This window comes from Clarias gariepinus, chromosome 11 (genome assembly GCF_024256425.1).
Source record: "Clarias gariepinus isolate MV-2021 ecotype Netherlands chromosome 11, CGAR_prim_01v2, whole genome shotgun sequence".
Classification (NCBI taxonomy): domain Eukaryota; kingdom Metazoa; phylum Chordata; class Actinopteri; order Siluriformes; family Clariidae; genus Clarias; species Clarias gariepinus.
The window spans coordinates 28503427-28516654 of NC_071110.1; the positions used below are offsets into that span (position 1 = coordinate 28503427).

Sequence of the window (13228 nt, forward strand, 5' to 3'; positions counted from 1 at the left end):
GATCTAAAGCGTTAGGTCAGCCATTGTCATGTTATCCGTTATTCAGACAATTTATGTAATCCGTGAGCCAGACAGCAGTCACTCTGTTAGTGTGTGTGTGTGTGTGTGTGTGTGTGTGTGTGTGTGTGTGTGTGTGTGTGTGTGTGAAGAATGGAAACCTGATTGTGGTGGATCTATCCCGCTGCCTGGATCAGACATTCTCTATAATAATTGCAGTGGTGGTTCATTGTGTTAAGGCTCTGAGTTACTGATGGGAAGGTTGGCGGTTCAAGCCCCAGCTCAGCCAGATTGCTGCTGTTGGACCCTTGAGCAAGGACTTTAACCCTATGTGCTAAAGGGCAGTATCATGGCTGACCCTGCATGCTCTGACCGCAGCTATGTTGGGATATGCGACGAATGAATTTCACTGTGCAGTAAGGTATATGTTTATATATTATATAAATGTTTACCTTAACTTAATAAAAACAGCAGTTTATTATACTCTGTTCTGAAAAAAATTATTTTTAAAGATGCCACAAATTGTGTGTCATCCTTTGTTGACAGGAAACTTTAACTGACCTCAAAAAAACCCAGGCCTCTCAGCTCTCCAGCAACAGCTTCCACCTGTCACAGAGTCTCTTATGACTCAACCACAGCAATACGTTTTGTATTCCTACATTAACTTCATTGGATTTACCTACCAGTAAGCTCCAGTTTGATTGAGGATGTGCTTTCTGAATGAAGGCTATGTGCTGTTAAGAAGTTATACTCATGTCTAAAAACAAGTCATGTGTTTTTTCTGTCAGTTACATAACCAGAAAAGAATTTTTGGGATAGAAAACAGTGGCGATTTCTTTAAGACTGCAAGGGAAGCTCAGCTTCCCCTATAATATCACAAAATTAATGGTCAAATTATGTACTATTGTATTAACATTTTATTGACTAAAAATGCGTTAGAAAACGTTCATCTCAAAGACGAGTTCGTTCAGAATCAGTTAGATATAGCAGGTCGGCTGACTTGATGTTCTTCTCATACATTCCCGTAGTGTCACAGTGCATTTCCCCGTTGAAGCCCAGCGTCCATTGACTACAATGCGGCTGCTTTGAACGTTTTTTTTCAGTGCTTTGATACTAGACGGTCATTGGATAAACGCTGCGATTATGTCCAGGACGCTGGGCTGCTGCATGATGATTGGAGGAGCTGTTTAAAGGGCGGAACCCCTTTTTTGATTGACAGCATGTCTTAAGTATACATCAGCGCTACAGAGATTCAAGTCCCATTGTCAGCTTATAGTACAAACTTTCGGGTGGATCCCGCACTTAAATCCAACTAAAAAGTACTGAAAAGAAAACAAAACTCAGGCTTTATATCCCAGCTTACATCTCGCATTCGCGTTCGACTTCACACACACCGGACTGCATTACCCACAATGCCCGGCCCACACTGGCCAGCGGCCCACCGGGAAAACTCCTGGTACTCCAGATGGCCAGTCCGCCACTGCCCATGCGGATTTGCAGGTGAAGTGCTACGATGAACTGCTGCACTCTGTATTGTTTGCTGGTGATATAAACCATTTTTGTTTGTACAAATCATTCTTTAAATAATTTTAATAATTATAGCCTTCTTGACTTTGCACAGTGTTTCAGCATTGTAAAGTTAGTTCGTTCATATAATTAAAGTAGCTCGTGGAAGGGGAAACTTGCCAGAATTTACGCACAAATAACATAATGAATTTTATGATGGAGTCCTAATATGAGCTTCCCCTGTTTCAAAAGCTAGCATGATTGTTTTCTACAATTAATTTGGTGTATTTCAGGCAGCAGTGGGATGAGTGAGGATGCTAAATTTTTATTTAATTAATTACTTAAGCCCCAGTCTACTGTCAAACAATCTTTCAACATTAATAGGTGTTTTTAAAATACTTTTATGACATTTCCACTGAAAATGGTTTAAACAACATATTATTAACAGGAGGAAAGCGACACATTTAGGTCACTGAAATCACAAAGTATTTTTAAGAGTGATTTCTGAATGTGCTGAAAGATAAGACTTAAAGACCTCCTGTTTTTGAACAAGATAAATATCACCTCCTAGGATTCCTTCTTACAGTTTTGCAATCATGGAACTCGTGTTTTCTGTATTCGTTCTGTGTCTTAGTGCACTGGGACCTGTTACAACTATCAGACTGGATGGACATGGGTACACTGACATCCTTATAGTCATCAGCCCTGCTGTGCCAGAGAATGAAGAACTTATCAATCAAATTAAGGTATTTATACATGCTCAAATACCTTTGGAATAAAGAGATTTCATTGTTTTTTTTTTTTTTATACATAGCGATATAACTTAATATACTGTTCTGATGTTGATGCTATTAAGAATGAAATGGTGTGTGGCTTTCATGAAATGTTAATTAGTTTATAGTACAATAATGTTAATTATTGATTTTGACAAGTGTGGCTCATAGGTCTTCATGCATTAAGTATGAGTAACAGGTCATCCTATATCAGTTAAAATAATGGAAAACTTTACACTGGATGCCCTTCCTGACACACCCCTCCCATTTTATCTGGGTTTGGGACTGGCACCGCATCCAGTGGCTGGGGTTTGGGCATTTTTTAACATTACATATGTCTGGATGTTTAAGTGAATTATAGACATAATAATGCCTGGGAAACTAATGCACATATAGGACCATGCGGAGGACCAGGGTTCGAAACACAAACAAACACAAATTAAAATATATTAGATTAGATTAGATTTAGTGTTATTGTCACTGCACATGTATGGCACAAGGCAACAAATTACAGTTAGCCACATTTAACCACATTTGTCACTGTGCAAAATAATTTGCATATGTAAACACTACACAGCAAATGATTATAGGTGAGCGCAATGAAGAAAGGTATTATACACATTGATAAAAAAAAATCATATTTAAACAGTACACAGAAAAGGTGTTATATACAATTAGTGCAATGATTTTAGATGGATGAAATTAAGTAAGATATTGTATACCATGTTTATGACATTCGTAGTTTGAGAAGATTATATAAATATGTGCAAATTGTTATGGAGATTGAAATGAGGGAGGTTATTATATACAATATGTACAGTTATGAATGGTGCAATCCTGAGTGTTTACATTTTATGTATAGTAGTAAGTTATAAACAGCAGTTATGGATAGTGCAATTTGATTTACAGTGTCTAAATAGGAGTAAGTTATGAGCAGTGCAAAGTATATAGGGTTAGACAGAGTTCAGCCAGAAAGCAAGAAAGCTTTGAGGGCAGGAGGCCATTGAGCATATGAGCAGTTTGTGATGTGTGCTCTCCTGAGATAATGCTTCCTGTAAATGTCCTCAATCTTAGGAAGTGAAGCAACTATGTTCCATTGGGATCATTAAAAATGTTATGTATTTGTCAAATATTACTATAAAAATTTTATCAAATGAATTGTGTTAAAGGTGATTTTTTCACTGGGCCTCAACATTCTCTGTTTCCCCGAAGGGGACTGATTCACTCACACATAAGCCACGGTTTTTTAAATGTTTTAAATTTTTCATGTTTTATGTATGAAAGTTCTCTCAGGGGAGATAGGGAAGTTACTTATCCCCTATTAGCAGCTTAGGAATGTTCATGAAGCGCTTGTGACCTTGTGCGTTGAGGGGTTGGACAGAATCTTCATGACATTTTTATCTATCTGTTTTATTTTATGTCCCGTGTGTGTGAGTTCAGCCAGAAAGCAAGAAAGCTTTGAGGGCAGGAGGCCATTGAGCATATGAGCAGTTTGTGATGTGTGCTCTCCTGAGATAATGCTTCCTGTAAATGTCCTCAATCTTAGGAAGTGAAGCAACTATGATCCATTGGGATCATTAAAAATGTTATGTATTTGTCAAATGTTACTATAAAAATTTTATCAAATGAATTGTGTTAAAGGTGATTTTTTCACTGGGCCTCAACATTCTCTGTTTCCCCGAAGGGGACTGATTCACTCACACATAAGCCACGGTTTTTTAAAACAATATGGCCTTATAAAGATACCACTTATAGATTTTTTTTCTTTCTGGCAATCTTCCAAAAGAGTTAACATTTCATAATGAGGGTAAAAATAATATATAAATAAAAATAAAATAAAAATAACTTTAATCCCATGGACTTCTCCACAGTTAAGGTTTTTGTCTAGTAACATTTTTAAATGTTTAAAACCATTTAAGAAAAAAATAAAAACATATCATAATGTTTGTAATTGTCCAGTTTGTTACTAACAACTGCAGTAGTTTAAAATGTGAAACCATCATAGTGTTTCTGATTTTAGCTATTGTTTCAAAACACTTTTATTATAAAGTAAGGCCAAATTACACTCGTCTAATTCTAGTGTCTAGGAGCACAAACAATTTGTTTCTTAGAACTGTGAAATGATTGGAGAGGTAACTAGGTTACTAAGACACTATTTTGCTTGATACCTGATTGTTGTAGACAGCAACTTTTAATTATAGTATACACCCTTTCATCCAAAAACCTTAAACAAACTTGCAAACTATGCAAAAATATAACAGTACAAGCATTTTATACTGCATTACGTGGTTAAGCATATTGTGATTTACATGAACTTTTATATTTACAGTATTTGGCAGACTCCCTTATACAGTGTGACTTACATAATTGTTTTGAAGTTGCCATCAATAAATACATCCTTACACTGGTTCACCAGGTTACAGACCCGTCTGTACCATCTTAGGATGGATTAAACAATGCACAATGAGTTGATAAACGTCTGTTAGAATATTTTTTAAAAATTATTTTAAAGTAAAAGTTAACATTTTTATGGTTTTGTCTTGTTTTTCCTGTCGCTATGCCTTCACTTGTAAAAATTCTGGGAACTAAATGTCAATATAAAATTTTATATTCATAAAAATTTTGACAACACAGTCATTTTTTCATAAACTTTTAGCAACATACTTAATTTAAGGGTTTATGTTGTCTGTCGCTAAACCTTTATATATGAAAGATATTTTAGCCGTCAAGGCTATGCATTTTTAGAAACTTTTCAAAAAAACCTTTAACATATCTGAGGCAATAGTTGTTGTTCTTGATGGTTTTGTCTTTGATTAAAATATTTTTTCACTTATGAAAGTTCAATTTTTATTTATTGACTTTTTCATAAAAATCAAACAATATATCTGAGAAAAAAAGCTGATGATGGTGCAGTGGTAACTCAATCGAGCCCCAGTACCGCCAATTTACTACTATTGAGACCTTAAGCAAAGCCTTTAACCCTCTCTGCTGCTGTAGGGGCATCGTTTTCTGGTTGACCTCAGCTTTCTAAATGGAATATGTGAAAAAAAAAATTCACTTTGCTGTAAGGTACATGTGACAAATAATTGAATCTTATCTTGTGGTTTTGTCTTGTTTTCATTTGTGATCCAACCTTCATGTATAAACATACTTTTTGTTCTCATTTGCTAAATGTAATTACAGTGTAAATTTTCATGTTTTATGTATGAAAGTTCTCTTAGAGGGGAGATAGGGAAGTTACTTATCACCTATTAGCAGCTTAGGAATGTTCATGAAGCGCTTGTGACCTTGTGCGTTGAGGGGTTGGACAGAATCTTCATGACATTTTTATCTATCTGTTTTATTTTATGTCCCGTGTGTGTGTGTGTGTGTGTGTGTGTGTGTGTGTGTGTGTGTGTGTGTGTGTGTGTGTGTGTGTGTGTTTATGTGGCTGTAACAAGGCTGTATAAAAAGCTAATGTATATATAGGCAATGTATAAATACAATCTGCACTCCCACGTAACAGAGCCCATGCTTTTTGACCTGCAGGGTCCATCCAGATCTTAGTGCAGATCGCCTATATACTGTATATACAGTGAGGCAAAAAAGTATTTAGTCAGCCACAAATTGTGCAAATTGTGCACGTTCTCCCACTTAAAAAGATTTTTTTTTTTAAAGAATCTTTATTGTAATTTTCATCATAGGTATACCTTTACATTAAAAAAATCCAGAAAATGACATTGTAGACATTTTTAAGGATTTATTAGCAAATTATGGTGGTATTAATGGCATCTGTTATCAGTATAAAAGACACCTGTCACCACAACCTCAAACAGTCACACTCCAAACTCCACTATGGCCAAGACCAAAGAGCTGTCAAAGGACACCAGAAACAAAATTGTAGACCTGCACCAGGCTGGCAAGACTGTGGTATACCTATGATAAAAAAGTACAGGGCTCCCTCTTCTTTTTAAGTGGAAGAACTTGCACAATTGGTGACTACCTAAATACTTTTTTGCCCCACTGTATATATATTGTAGTCATCTTAGATTTTGTATTAATTTTCCCTAAATAAAAAAATTATATATAAACAAGCCGACACTTACTGATGGAGACATGAAATAACACCAACTGAATTTAACAAACCATGACTGATTATTTAACAGGCTTATCAATACGTAAATGTACTGCTTTAAGCAGACATTCCAAAGTACACTAAAATACACTAAAAGAAGTGATAAAGTTTTTTTATCAGATGCACACCCCTTCCCTTATTTTTTATACAGTATTTATACAGCCCTGTAAACACACACACACACACACACACACACACACACACACACACACACACACACACACAACCACACACACACACACACACACATGGATCATAAAATAAAACAGACAGATACAAATGTCAGTGTAAGCTGCTAATGGGTGATAACTAACTTCCCTATCTCCCTTGAGAGAACTAAATACTCAAACAGAGGAAACATAAAAAAAACTGATTTTTGTTAAGTTATATTGTTAAGTTAAGATGTATTGTTAAGTTTTTATGAAAATAATTTGTGCAACTGAAATTACACTGTAATTACATTTAGGAAATAAGAACTAAAAGAATGTTCATACATGAAGGTCTGGTGACCGAAGAAAACAAGACAAACCTATGAAGGACATCAGCTTTTTTTTTTTTTTTTCCAGATACAGTGGGGGAAATAAGTATTTGATCCCTCACAGATTTTCTAAGTTTTCCACTTACAAAGAAATTCAATCTCCCCATAAAACAAAATTCTGGTTAAACTTTTATTACATCCTGCACGAAGACTCATCTGTCCTAAAAAACATTGCTAATCTGATATCAACTGTTAATTAACACCCCTATGCTATTAAAACAGCTGCTACGACAAACAAAAAAATAAATGTATTCTTTTCAAGACAAGTATAGTACCAGGATTTTAACTCATGGTCATCGTATACTGTATATAAGCATTGGTAAAATCAGCTGCATCAACGATTAGCTAAGCAAGCCATGGCATTAAATGCACTGATAATTTAAGGATAAACATTTGTTTCTTTCATTATTACTAATCACTGTGACCTCAGCTCTAGTGTTAAAGAACATTAAAAAGCAAAATAGGCACAGTCCTACCTAAAATGTGGATAAAATATCAGATTTAGCTTTTTGTGACAAAGCAGAAGAGGCATAGACGGGGTTTTGTCACAAGCAGATCCAGCCAATAACGACTGCCGAGGGGAAACACCATTTAATTAATTCATTCATCAACAAACTCCACATGCATTCTGCTCCAGGTGAGAACTTGCTGTTCATGTGCTCCGCGGTTAACATTGCATGCAAAAAAAAAAAAAAAAAAAAAACATTCACCTGTAGGAGTTGCTTTTGTTTCCCATAGTATTACTTAAATCTTGGTCACTTCATCATTCTCTCGCAGGTTCCCAACAACATTTTCATATTATCAAGACAAATTTTTTCTTCTTTAAACCCATCCCAATGACTCTGGCTCCTTAGACTCTGGTAATGCTCCTTTATTTTTCTTCTCTATAGGTAAATAACAAAAAACTAAAATGCAACTCTCGCCAGTCATTTGAAATAGGCTGATTTTTTTTTTTTTTACTCCACTTATTAAATCTCAATCTCCAAAATCTCCAATTGGTAAAAAAAATAATAAATAAATAAAATAAATAAATCTCCTTGTCCTAATATTTAAACACAAACACCTTGAAATTAAACGAATTCCCTCACCAAGCATTAATTTATTTTTTTATTAATGAAATAAATAAATGGAATGATGTCTAATGCGCAAGTACCATTATGCCTCCTAATACCATTATGACTTCTAAGACTAGTTTTTTACAGCTCCAATGTATGAAACACAAAGATGAGCGAGTGCTGACCAATGTACAGACATAACATTTTTTATTTATATACTACCATTAGTACATGTCGTTAATGGTTAGTGAGTTTGTAAAAATAGTTGGTTAATGTTAAAAATATGCTGATCAGTTTAAATCAGTGACCTTATTTCAGGTGGAAGTCCACGAACATATCTGCCTGTCTTTCTGTATGGCAGAACCCTCTGCCTACCTTATTAATTAAGGAAATAACATTTTGTAAGGTTGAAAAGCTTATACCTTGATTATACTAAGTTGTTCTCCTTTTATTCTCAGCCAAATACACCCCTTGTTTAACTTTTAAATCATCAGTTTGATTTGAGCGCATAACACTCTTAGTTTGGGTACTTTTCATGCCCTCACCTGGAACAGCTGCAGATATATTTGCTCTATATTTTTATCTCATAGTGGCACTTCACACTACTTAGTCATAGTGGCACTTCACATTACATTACATTACAGTACTTCACTTTATGCACTTTACATTACTTTAAAAAGCACCATGGGTTTGGAACATATGAGACAATCTTGTTTTAAACTTCCTGCAGGAAGAATAAACATACAATGAGATTTACATTTTTGAAGATTCGGTTTGGTTTGTGTTTCCTGAGGATTTGGGCGCTATGTAGGGGCATTACGGTCATTTCTGTGTCTTCTGCATATTCTGGGTATTTACAGTAAACTATCACATTGATTGGATCTGTTGAGTGATGTGTAAAGCCACACCCTTCTTGAGGGACAAATCACTATATTCGTACCAAAACGTGATGGCTGCTGTGATGTAATCTGTCACAAAACTGCTCATAATATTCCTTCTACTTAACATTTGAATTAAATTTATGTCGCAGAGTTAACTTCGGGCAAATACAGAAGGACTGGAAAAGTCTCTTATATATAGAGTTTCATTAAATTCTATCTAGCCAATTTTGCAAGATGCTGTGACAAAATCTGCCTGACAGACATACAGATATGCAGACAAATAAAACCTTGGACTGTGAGTACCTTTTTCTGCGAGTGTTTCGCAAGACGAGCAAAAATTTAAACAAATTTTAACTCAGTAAACGAGTGAGGTCTTCAAATACAAGCAGTATTGTGGGTAATTGTCTCCCATGCTAAGTCTCAGTGCGCATGCGTCATTTAGATAGTCAACATCAATGTGCGCATATACTGTTCACTTTAACACTGTGACCACATTTGTGCGCGTAAAGCATTTTTTATTTTGTGTTTGTAGTCATGTATGTGTGCGCACTTGTGTAATTGACAGTCCCAGTTGGTAAACTGGTGTGTGTATGTGTGAAAGTCTTCCTATACAGTAGCACCCTCCCTCCTCCTCTCCTCGCTCTGGCTCTGTCGGCAAGCTGGTGGGTGTGTGTGTCCATGTTTCTGTGGGTGTGTGCACATGTGCGCTGTGTGAGTGAGAGTCTCTATTCGGTAAACTGGTGTGTGTGTGTGTGTGTGTGTGTGTTTGAAAGTTGTAATACACAGTAGCCCCCTTCCTCTTCCTCCTCCTTTGGTCTCAATCACTACAGCTACAATTCTTTTTAAAGGTAAAATGCAGGTTAATTTGTTTTATTTCTACTTTATATTTAGTATTAATTATTTTATATTATATATTCCATTACTTCTTATGGTGGAATTTGCATTTTGCACACTTCCAGAACGAATTTTGTTTGCAATTCAAGGTTTAACTGTACATACATTTATATACAGTAGCATATTAAACTGTACTTTGCACGTGAAATGTTTCTTGTGTTTTTTTTTCTAAAATTCTACCTGATAATACCCAAAGGGTATCTCCTGGCACAGTTTCAGACAGTTATTCTTACATTGCTTTCTTTTAACACCACCAGGTTTTACATAAAAAAGTACCTTGCTGAGAAATTAACTCATTTACCTTAGGCGCTCTGCTTGAGTTTTAACAGCAAACATTATTTTATATTTTATCTGTAACATATGTGGTCAAATGTATTTTATATGGATATACTTAATACTTTAGTAACATAAATATATTTGATACACATATATATTTTTGTATATTTACCAAAATATGCTTACATTACCGTCTATCCAGTTACTGAAAGAAAGCTTTAGTAAGAGCAAGCCCTATCTGTGGATGCATTGTAGCCAAGGTTATTTAGAAAGAGCAAATAAAAGGATTGCAAGCAGTGCAAATAATCAGTGTAAGAAATAATTTACAATAAATGCGGTCAATTACTCAGAAATGATTGGTTTCATGGATTAATTTGCATAATATGAATAGATTCATGTATAAAGATACATGAATAATTTGCCACTTTGTCTATAGGAAATGCTTATCAGTGGATCAGAATATCTGTTTGAAGCTTTAGACCACAAGGTGTTCTTTAAGGAGGTGAAAATACTAGTGCCACCAACCTGGAAAACAAGTATGAGACAGCGAAAACAGATTCCTTCAGCAAGGTAAATTGTTGATTCAGATTTATTCCAATGTGTAGTAGTTGTGGGGTTTATTAATTAATTAATTTATTTATTTTGACATGGCAATTATTTATTTTAGAAATTGTATCTACTATTAAAACTGTATGTATAAAATGTGTATTTTTTTAGGGCAGAATAAGAATTGACAGGCTTATGACCAGAGAAACACCACTGACACTGCTAACACAATCACTTTAACTGTTCCAGGAACTGCAGAAGTAAACCATTTTTTTTGGATCAATAATTCTAACATGAAAAAAAGTGAAACCTTGGTTTACGAGCATAATTTGTTCCATTTTGCACGTCTTACGAAACACTTGCAAACCGCGTTACTTGTAGTCCGAGGTTCCACTGTAAATGAATTATACTTTTAAATCATGACAATTTAATATTTCTACATTCATACTTCTATTTTATAAATTTTGCACTGCAGCCAGGAGATTGGAAATACAGCTTCCTCGACAGAGAAACAGCTGCTCAGCAGATGAGTTTAACAGTAATGAGTCGAGCAGCTCGTGAAGATGTTCCCCCAGTCACAGTTACAGTTAGAATGACCAAGCAGAGTCGTGATGGCTCCAAACCCATGGTCGTGTTGGCTGAGGTCAGGCAGAATTACACTCCTGTGTTGGGGGCCAGAGTTTGGACAACCATGGAGTCAGATACAGGGCACTCAGAAAAACTGGAGCTCTTTGATAATGGAGCAAGTACAGTACAACTTTTAAAATGTCAACTTGCAACTTTTGAAAGGTGAAAGTTTTAAACTTTACACACTACATGTGGGATAACTTTTTCAGGTGCTGATGCTTTCAAAGACGATGGAGTCTATACCAAATATTCTACAAAATAAAAAATGGGAAAATACAGTTTAAAAGTGCGAGTGGAAAATCAAGATGGACAAGTCCTGTATTCATTACACAGACACAGTGGTTCTCTGTATGTCCCTGGATATATTGTTGATGGTAACTATGATTTACTATCATCACTCAGTCTGAATTGACACTTATAAAAAATACCTAATGACATCTAATTTTTGCACACACACTGATTCAATTACAGTCACTTATTGACTGTCCCACTTGTTCACTCATTGAATTATGTTTTTAATTATTTAAATGTAGCAAGCAGAAAACTTTCTACAAGGAGGAGGAGCTATTAGCATTTCTGAGTAGTATAGAGAGTAAGATGAATTGTTTGTTGGGGACAAAGGGCATACAGAGTGGGACATCAAGATCCTACAGAACTTTGTATCATGCAGGATGGGAATGAAGCAAAGAAGTGCCCATACTGTATGTTGATAAAGTTAGGTTTAAATACAAAATCAAACAATGTTGAATTTGTGAAAATGTTACAGTTTATTATTATATCCATTTATATTCTCCGTGTTGAATAGATGAAATCATTAGTAAATAATATTGATAGAAATGTGACAACTTTAACAAGTTTAGTGTATATTTGTTTCACAATAGTCAGGATAGCGGTCTTCACATAATTAAAATTTAATTTCTTCTTCTTTTCTGACAATAAAAGTCTTAGAGGAGGTGGTATAATTAGTTGTTAGTGACAAAAACAGGCAACATAACCAGCAGGAGATTTTATAAACTGTTATTTAAAGTCTGGATTGAATACAATTAATGGACATGATAGTAGAAATGAAGGGAGTGCAATAACTGTCGTTTAAGGTGTTCTGGCAGATCACACACAGAGAACTTAATGTCAGTTTAGAGAGTAGACAGTAACAGAGAACTAGAGTAGCAGGTGAGTCACACACTAATCTTTATGGCTAGCCATCAGGGGCAGATATGTGAAGACCGCCGTTGACCCAGTTGAGCCTTTGAGGAAAAAGCCTGAAGGCCAACATGCAGTTTGACACGTTGTATCTCTTCAATCTTAAGAGAAATAATTGTCATTTACAGCCTCTTTACAGGTAAATTGGCATTAAACCCCACTAACCCCCCAGTAACTGTGCAGAGAGAGAAGATTCACCAGAACACTAACTGGGGAGAGTTTTGTGGTGGAAGCTGAGGAACCTTCAAACTTTCCTCCAAGCAATATCACAGATCTGATTGCAAAAATTCAGGAGGACACTGTGTTTCTTAACTGGACGGCGCCTGGTCAGGATTATGATCAGGGAACAGGTGAGTCTTGTGTAATTTTACACCGTTGGACAATAGAACATTAAATATTGGACATGTTCGACACTATAATAAAATCATAAAAAATATCTGAAATAGTGATACAGTTAAAGTTATTTTACTTATTTAGAGTAGCTCTTAAAAATGTTGCCCAGAGAACAGCAGAGGTGGGCGGGACCGGGCGGAGTTTATCGAAGCTATGCTGAGCTGAGCATTGAGCAAGGGGAGGGGCTCATGGTATATTAGGTATATACAGTGGTAGAATTGTAAAAAAAAAAGAAATTCAGGGGGGTGGTGTGGTGAAATTTTTTTGGTATCTATTAACAAATTTTAAGCTTAAATAAATCTACTTAAGCCATCAAAACTAAACCTTCACTTAAACATGCAATTGTCAAAACTATCATTTGATCCTTTTTCATGGCTTTCATCTGGGGAGAATTATAAGAGTAGAACTAAAAATCTACATTAGTAATT

General features: G+C 35.4%; 1 long non-coding RNA gene across 4 annotated transcripts; it reads left to right on the forward strand.

Annotated features, from left to right (window-relative positions):
* Nucleotides 1-2106: 2106 nt before the first annotated feature.
* LOC128533422 (uncharacterized) lies at nucleotides 2107-12602 on the forward strand. 4 transcript variants are annotated; one of them, XR_008361351.1, is made up of 5 exons: nucleotides 2107-2249; nucleotides 10471-10604; nucleotides 10752-10840; nucleotides 11056-11581; nucleotides 12536-12602. It is a non-coding gene; the product is annotated as an uncharacterized LOC128533422 (long non-coding RNA). The 4 variants fall into 4 exon arrangements; XR_008361353.1 differs by lacking the exon at nucleotides 11056-11581; XR_008361350.1 differs by having other exon boundaries at nucleotides 11056-12596.
* The last annotated feature ends 626 nt before the right edge of the window (nucleotides 12603-13228 follow it).